General features: G+C 36.6%; 1 long non-coding RNA gene across 1 annotated transcript; it reads left to right on the top strand.

The window, feature by feature from the left end:
* Window positions 1-539: 539 nt before the first annotated feature.
* LOC148874726 (uncharacterized) lies at window positions 540-5,931 on the top strand. The gene is made up of 5 exons (XR_016110275.1): window positions 540-795; window positions 958-1,024; window positions 1,247-1,337; window positions 1,504-1,609; window positions 5,712-5,931. It is a non-coding gene; the product is annotated as an uncharacterized LOC148874726 (long non-coding RNA).
* Window positions 5,932-8,013: the final 2,082 nt, after the last annotated feature.

The following is an 8,013-nucleotide window of genomic DNA, read 5'->3' as shown; positions in this document are numbered from 1 at the left end:
CCAACTTTCTTGAATAGAAGAGGCAAGGATTTGTGACTGTTCGTTTTTTATTAACATTTAGATGGTTGATAAAGAGAATTAGATGACACTTAAAGGGCATTTGTGTCTTTTAAAATACCACTAAATGACTGATTAATAGATTGATTAACAGCAGCTACAGGATTGACACATTATGAAAGTTTAAATACTGAATTGTCATATTTTAAAGTTCAGGGGCCAAAGTGTCACTAGGCCCAAAGTACAAGGTACTATTAGGTGTCACCCTCCCCCTTCTCTCTTTCTCTCCAAATTCCAACCCCCATTGGTCTCAACGAATCCATATTTATATTCCCGACTAATGACCACCATACATGGCTACATCATTCTCCCATTTCAAAAGCTAACAGCCCTAATGGTTCACTTTCATGGCGGGTGTTCCTATTCCAATTCCATATTCATATTCCCGCCAACCAAAAGGGCCCTAAAAATCTTATAGAGTACAGAAAAGGTTCTTCACAGTTTCACCTACAAATGGAGAATGGGAAATTTGAAAAAAACTTGGAAATCTGCCTCTGTTATATGGTCACCCAGAGAGAGCGAATAGGAAAAATTATTGGGAATAGATAACAGAGATATCAACTGTTGCAATCTCAAATTGGGCCTTAATTAGGAATTTAAATGATGCAATCAATTTGTAGGATTATGAAGGGAGAAAAATGATGGCTCATAAGCCATCAAAAACTCTAAAAAATCCCCATGCCCATTCACAATTATCCAAGCTGCGACAGCGTGTTCGTTGAAAGCTCCATGAGATTGGTACTACTCCACAGATGAAGTTGTAATCCGCCATGTGTTAGAAACCTAGAAGCAAAGTGGCCTTTAATACAATGAATCCACATGTCTTTTGCCATCTTCTATCACTGTTGAACACTACTTAACAATCTAGTCATGATGAAGATGTTTGCTTGTAATGTCCAGGGTGCAGGAGGAAGAGAGAGAAGTAATGCCCATTGGTGTTGTTATCTTAGCATCATTGATGAAGCTAGTAAGTGCTTGAACACTTTTAGTGTAGTGTTGCTCCTCATTTTTATTGAGTTTTCTCTATTTTTAAGGCATGGACTAGTGTAATTCAATGTTGTATGTTGCTTCTGTTTTGTATAACTTGCATTTGAACTTGACATTAATCTCACTCATTATTACCTTAGCTGACAGAAGTTTTTGAGTTAATAAGTAATGTGGATTCATACTTGAACATATGATGATTCAGGTGATTTAAGCTTTGATGTTATCTCCTTGTCAAATGAGAATTTCTATATGGTGAAAACAATGGAGGAGGAGCAGTAAGGTTGTCACAGCTGGTATATTTCTGAAACTTCCCTCCTGCTGGTTACCTAATCGTAGATTGTTTTTGGATCTATATTTCTTTCCTTGTGGTTTAACAATCATACTTGTTGCTGATAACATCAATTATGCAGATGTGGTTATTGATTTCTTATGCCTTTTTTATTTTACATGTATATGTAGAACCTCATCAGTCTGGCAAGTTCTGAGGGCTCCAAAGCTGAAACCACTGGTGTGAGACTAAAAGAAGGATCATAAATCAATAAAAAGCTTGCTAACTCTTGGAACTGTGAGAGCCTAGACATTATTATAGCAATAGAAATACTCATCTTTGGAATTCTGGATGCTTTTGAAATCATTAATGAGCACATTTCTAGTATATGATAACTAATTGCTGGACTTGAATCATTATTAAGAGATACTTTTCTTGCTTTCCAATGTTCATGTTGTTCATTGGTAACTAAAAAAAAACTCTTGGTGTAGTAATTGGAAAAATATACTGTCAGTAACATGCATGAAATCATCTTAATTTTCAACTACAGTTTGATTTACTTATGCAACTGTATTCAATCTTGCCAACCTTTTTGGATTTTCCTTTAACCAAAATCAGACTGTTGAAGGTCAAAATGTATACCGATAGAAAGAATCATTGGTATAGCTTAACTTATACTAACAACATGTAGGTATAAATCAAAGAAAAAAATACAAACCTAAGCACTACCCATTGACATCCCTACCAGGGACACTCATAACTTCCCTCAACCCACCTAAAAACCACCTGGTAAACCTCCTATACTAACAGATTCCACCATCTTGATGAGAAGACTATGTTCAGATCTTGCAACAAAGAAAGAAACCTGTCTCTTATGGGCAAACCATTCCGAGGATGGGAATGACAATTACAAAAATTTAACATTTCTATTCTGGTTCAAACTTAAGAATAAAATCCATCATATATCCATGACAAATTTGGAGTGAAACCAATAATATCCATAAAGTGGATCATGCACTGCTGCACCATATAAAAGGATAAGAAGCTTAAACTGTCTAACACTAATGTCATTATTAATTTCCACCCAAAACTTGCACCAAATATTGTATTACATGACATTAGTGTTAGACAATTTTGTATGCCCTTAGCTCCAATCAGTTTTGATGTACTTTTGGCATTTAGTGTAAATGAATAAAGTGCATGTTTGATTCATGTTGTATGGTATGTTTCTGTGTAAAACCCTTAAACTGGACACTTAATGAAACTCGTGTTAGTTTAGAATGTTCACAACCGTTGGATAAGTCTGGGGAGATTTATCTTGCCAAGGCTGACACTGGTGTGCTGCCAAATGTTGGGGTGGCTTGTCCCAGCCGCCAGGGTGAGACCCAAGGCACATGTAGTATAGGATTACTTGAATCCTTGAATCGGACTAGATTTCCAGTATTGCCCTAGACCTTGGAGATTGATGGGCAAAACTGGAAAATTACACTTGACCCCTAAACTCGATTATGATACTGCACTAAGTGGTGGATTGGGTTGTCTTTGATATGCCAATCAGTGAGATCCCTAGAGGGGGTCAAAACCTGGGTATGTTGGGATGGTTCATGAACCCATCTGAGTGGGTGATCATAGTGACGGGATCAACCCCTTTGTCAGATGAAGGTAATGATCGGGGATGTACTCTCTCTGGTGGAAACCAAACTGCCGGCAGTTGATTTCAATCGTTGGAATTTTGTTTTGCAAAAGTTATATATAAGATATATAGTTATATACGGTTTCAAAAATGTTTGCAAATGGTTTTAATTCCTGAGATCCATGTGAGCAGCGAGTGCAGCACTATTCCTTGCAGTCAAGGGAGAGGTCCTCTCTTGTCGGGCAGTGTTTGATCATCATGGGCTGAGAGATTGACTGTAAGGCCATTTAGAGTTATACCTGATGGGCTAATCTTGCATCTGCCCACAGTCCCTAGGTTTTTATAAGATGGCTTGGCCTAGGGACCACTTAGTGTAAGTGTTGGGCCCATAGAGTCCATGTGATGGGCTCAAGGGGTTCACTAGGCTTTCTAGTGAATTCGACTAGGCCTTGTAACAAAGGCTGGGCTGAACCCATGTAGCTGATGTGTAGATCAATGCTTAGATCCCACACCATAAAAAGAAGCCCAATTGGACAGCAGTTTGGAAGCTTATTGAGCACTTAAAGCATATTGGGCCTAAAGCCCATTTCAAACTGGTCTGATTTGATCAGTCACTTAAAGAGGTGAATCTGATATTAGGTCAAGCCAAAAGGATTGGGTCTTGACCCTATCCACTCATGGAGACCAGATTCAAATTAGGATTTGACTCATGGAGACCAGATTCAAATTAGGATTTGAATCTGGTAACCTCCTGATAAGATCAGGAGTGGGTTAATCTAATCTGTAGATAGGATTAAGAAGGCTTCTTATCCAAATAAAGATTTGGATTAGGATAACTCCTAATGGGATTAGGAGGTTTCTTAATCACTAAGGAAAAAGAGAAACCCTAATTCAAATTTCAAGAATTCAAACCCTAAGGATTTCGCAGAACACTCTGCAACCTTGAGATAGGATCTCAGAAGCCCTAGAGAAGAAAAAGCATTCACCATCTTTTTCTCTAGTTTTCTCCTCCAACAACTGCTACCATCTACTGCTAGTTCAAGTTCTCTATGAAGGAAGATCAAGAAAAGTTCTTGATTTTGTGTGGTGCTCTCTGCTTTCATCGAGTTCTTCAGAAGAACCTGGTTTGTGGGAGGAACACTGTTGGTTCTGCTCCATCATCACTGTGTCATCTTCAGTGGGAGCAGTTCTTGAGATTTTCTTTGGGTGTGAACACCAACGTTGGGAGATATTGCTTATCTAGATCAAGTATATCCCTTTCCTTCTCTTTTTGGTTCAGAATTTGTTCGGTTTTGATTCAAGATAAATCCTGGTTAATTCAAGGAATCTGATTCCCAATTGGAAGAATGGAAAGCAATTTTTGAAATTCGTCCACCCATTCCGCAACCTTTTGGCATCCATATGATGGATCTTACCATTCTTTCAATTAGTTATAAATTTCTAATAGGTTTTATAAATTTTCCTTCACCAGGGTCTAGGTGATTCATGTTCATGGGTCTGGGGAATGGGTCCTAAGGAAATTCTAGACCCTAGATACATTTATAAATTAAAAGGCAAAAGGGACCTCTTTTTGAACCTTGTCTCTTTCAAACCATGCTCAAGTGAGAGTCTCATTTTCTGGAAGGACAGGTGGTGCGGTGAAGGGCCTATGTCTTTATTTTCCCTCAATTTTTCTTTAGGACAAGACAAGGAGTCTAGAGTCTGCAATTTCCTTGAAGTTATTAGCACAAGATAAGGTCTTCACTTCGAAATTATTTTTCTGAAGGTGTACACGCAGTGTAGGTGGACAAAGACTAGGTTTTCTTTAATATTGGTTAATACCTTCATGACTATTTTTCTTCTTGTTTTTGTTAATTTCTGTGATCAGAAGATCCATACACTGGCCATAGATAATTCTGTACTTGATTCAATATGGACATTCTATGATGTTCATCGAAGGTGTTAATATATTAACAAGAAGCTGAACTTTTCATTTTTCTTTTATGCTTTCCTTCTTTCTTTCTTGCTGCATTGGTGATGGCTCTCCCATTGGAGGATGTCGATCCAAGGGAAGTGAATGCTATGTTTGAGCCATCGGACCCTGAAGTTCCAATGCAGATGCATTAATTGTTCTTTTTCTTCTTATGATTGATTTAAATGTAAGAGTTAATTTTTCTGGATTATTTGCCTCAAAAGAAAAACAGCTTTTGAATCTTGTTTTCTTTTTTCCATGTCTGATGATAAGTGCAAATTGGATATGAATAACCACTTTCTTTGGGTATGTTCTACTTCTCATTCAATTTATCATCTAGGATTAGTTTTAGATATGAGTTTGGTTCTTTTTCTTTCTTTCACCATTGGCAAGTTGAACCCTTGTATTATCTCTTCTTTGGTTATTGGCTATTTCTTTCACCATAATTCTGAGATAGGGTTCCTTTTTAATGAAAAATAAAGGGATTTCTCTTTTATAATGATTTATGTAATCAGTTATTAGTATTTTATACTGATCTAGATTTTTCATTGCTGCAAATGTCCAATAGAATTGTACTGTATTGAGTATTTGTATTGTGGGTTGAAGCTATTTACTTATCAGGCTGTGCAGTTGCAACCCTTTAGGTGTTAAGGTACGATAACTTATGATTATAGCCCCTAGACTGTAGAGAGTTCATACTGAGAAAAGGCTTTGTTTTCCTCCCCAAGTGCTTGATGAAATGTTGCTTGAAAGCTGGTTTATGTCTCATCTGTACTGCCAATGTTGATTTGCTCTTTGTTTTTATTGTGTTTCAGTGCTGTTTGGATTGGAAAACCCATCGACAGATCTGAGAAGATGGAGTAACATCATGCTTCAAAGTATCGATACGATACAGCCCGTATCGTATCTTTTAAAAAAGATACAGTCCAAAACGCTTGTTTCCAGGTGTTTTAGACCCCCAACTTTTTTTGATAATAAAAAACATCTTATAAGTTTCCAAAAAACCAAACTTTGAAAAAAACCTAAAAAATAAAAGTGTGTATCGGCCGTTTCTAAGTACCGATACGATACGATCAAAATGCATATCGTATCGATACTTTGGACCTTGAGTAACATAATTTGGCAGGTCTGCAACTTGCACTTTTGGCCTTGTAGTGATATTTACAGGAGTGTGGACTTACTGTAGTTACTTGGGAAACTTCCTATCTCAGCATTGGGTGTGCTTGTGCATGGTTGATTGGTTGAATTGACAGAATAGGTGCTGGAAGTGGTTGATTCGGAGAGTGAAAATTATCTTGAGACAGTGCCACACATTTCAGTCTCTTATGAGGACTTTATTGTTCTTATTGGTTACTTACTTTTATCATACATTATTTCATTATTTTAAATTTTGTTTTCTTTATTTTTCTTTTTAGTTGCATATGTAAGGAGCAACTCTACATTGGATCATATATGTTAATTGTTTATCATGAAAGCATTTTTGAAATTGTTATACATTGGGTTGGGTAAATTACAAAGACTCCCCTGTACGGTCAGCGATAAAGACCCCTTAAACTTTAGTCTTTATACAAAGACCCCCTCTGTTAGCGCTCCATCAGTTAACTTTGAAAAATATTCTCACCTAACTGTTTAAAGCTTTTCAAATGCCCAAACTACCCTTTTCTAATGTATTTTATCATTTTCCTTAATTTATGAAATTATCTTACTTTGTTTTTTACACTTTGTACCGTTCATTGTCTTCTCCAATGGAGAAGATTCATTTACAAAAAGAGAGAGAAGAGATCAACAACATGAGCCAGAAAGCAGAGTATGTTGTTTTCCCGGTTGCTTTGTTGAAGTAACATATATCCATTTGGGTCAGTTAGGTTTTAAGAAAAATGGAAAGAAAAAGAAAATAGAGAGTTTAGTGAGGAATTTTGGTAATTTAAAGTCATTTGACTTCACAACCAAGGGGGCATTTGTCACAATGTAAAATTTCAAGGGGTCTTTGTCGCAAATTGAAGTTCAAGGGGTCTTTGTCATTGACCCCATAGAATAAGGGGGTCTTTGTAATTTACTCAAAAAAGAAAAAGAAAAATAATCTTTGAATGTAATTTATATTTATCATAAAATTATATATTTTAATAGAAATTTGTAAGTAAATTGATAAGTTGACAGCATGGTTTTCAAAACCGGATTGGACCGGATGGTTGGACCAAAAAAATTGGGAACCGGTCAGGTGATCGGTTCTGTTTTACCCTGGAACCGTTATTCGCCAAAAACCGTTGATTTGGTCAGCAAACCGTTGACCCGAATGGTCGAACCATCCAACGGTTTTGGCCATTTTTTTATTTTTTTTTTTTTTTAGAACTGGCCATCCGTTTGGTTTGAACGGTCTGACTGTTCGACCCATCAATCGAACCCTAACCAGTTCATTTTCCAGTTCGATTTTAAAAACCTTGGTTGCAAGTTTCTTTTATTTAAAACAAATGCATATTTTTTTAGAAAATTAATTCTATTTTGTATACCAATTTGGACAAAAAGCATCATTATATCATTAGGAGAGTTATATGTTTTCAGGTTTTTAGTGACAATGTTAAACCGTGACTAGTTCATGGAAATAGTAATCAAGGCTCAAAATATTGATACGCCCAATACGCAAATAGGGGCATATCGGGCGTTTCGATATTGGTTCAGGGGATCCGGTCTAGGACCCCTCTATCCCTTGAACCGATCAAACCCCCGATACACCCACTATAGGGGTGTATCAGAGAAGTCCCTGAACGATACATATCGGCCGATACAGGCCGATACATAATGATACTTTGAACCTTGATAGTAATGATCATATAGTTTTCTTGTATTCAAAATGCTTCATTGAAGAGCAATACCTATGTGCGAACATTTGCTAATAGGGGTTTCGTTTTACTATGTTAAATGTGGTTTTCAAAATCCAATACTCACCTCATGTGAATGACTTGATTCAAATCGGTAATCATTATTGCCTTTTAAGCTATTTATTTGTAGGTTTTGATAAAATTCAACTACATTTGGCTTTTATCTATTCTTAATTCCTATAAATAAAATGGATGCTTTTGATTAGTTATGGATTAGGGGTAATACCAAATGGGCAAATTG

Source organism: Nelumbo lutea, chromosome 1 (assembly GCF_056320005.1).
Source record: "Nelumbo lutea isolate HS-2025 chromosome 1, American lotus-T2T, whole genome shotgun sequence".
In the NCBI taxonomy this organism is placed as follows: Eukaryota; Viridiplantae; Streptophyta; class Magnoliopsida; order Proteales; family Nelumbonaceae; genus Nelumbo; species Nelumbo lutea.
The sequence above is the reverse complement of the archived record's forward strand: the minus strand, read 5'-3'. Positions and strand labels throughout refer to the sequence as shown.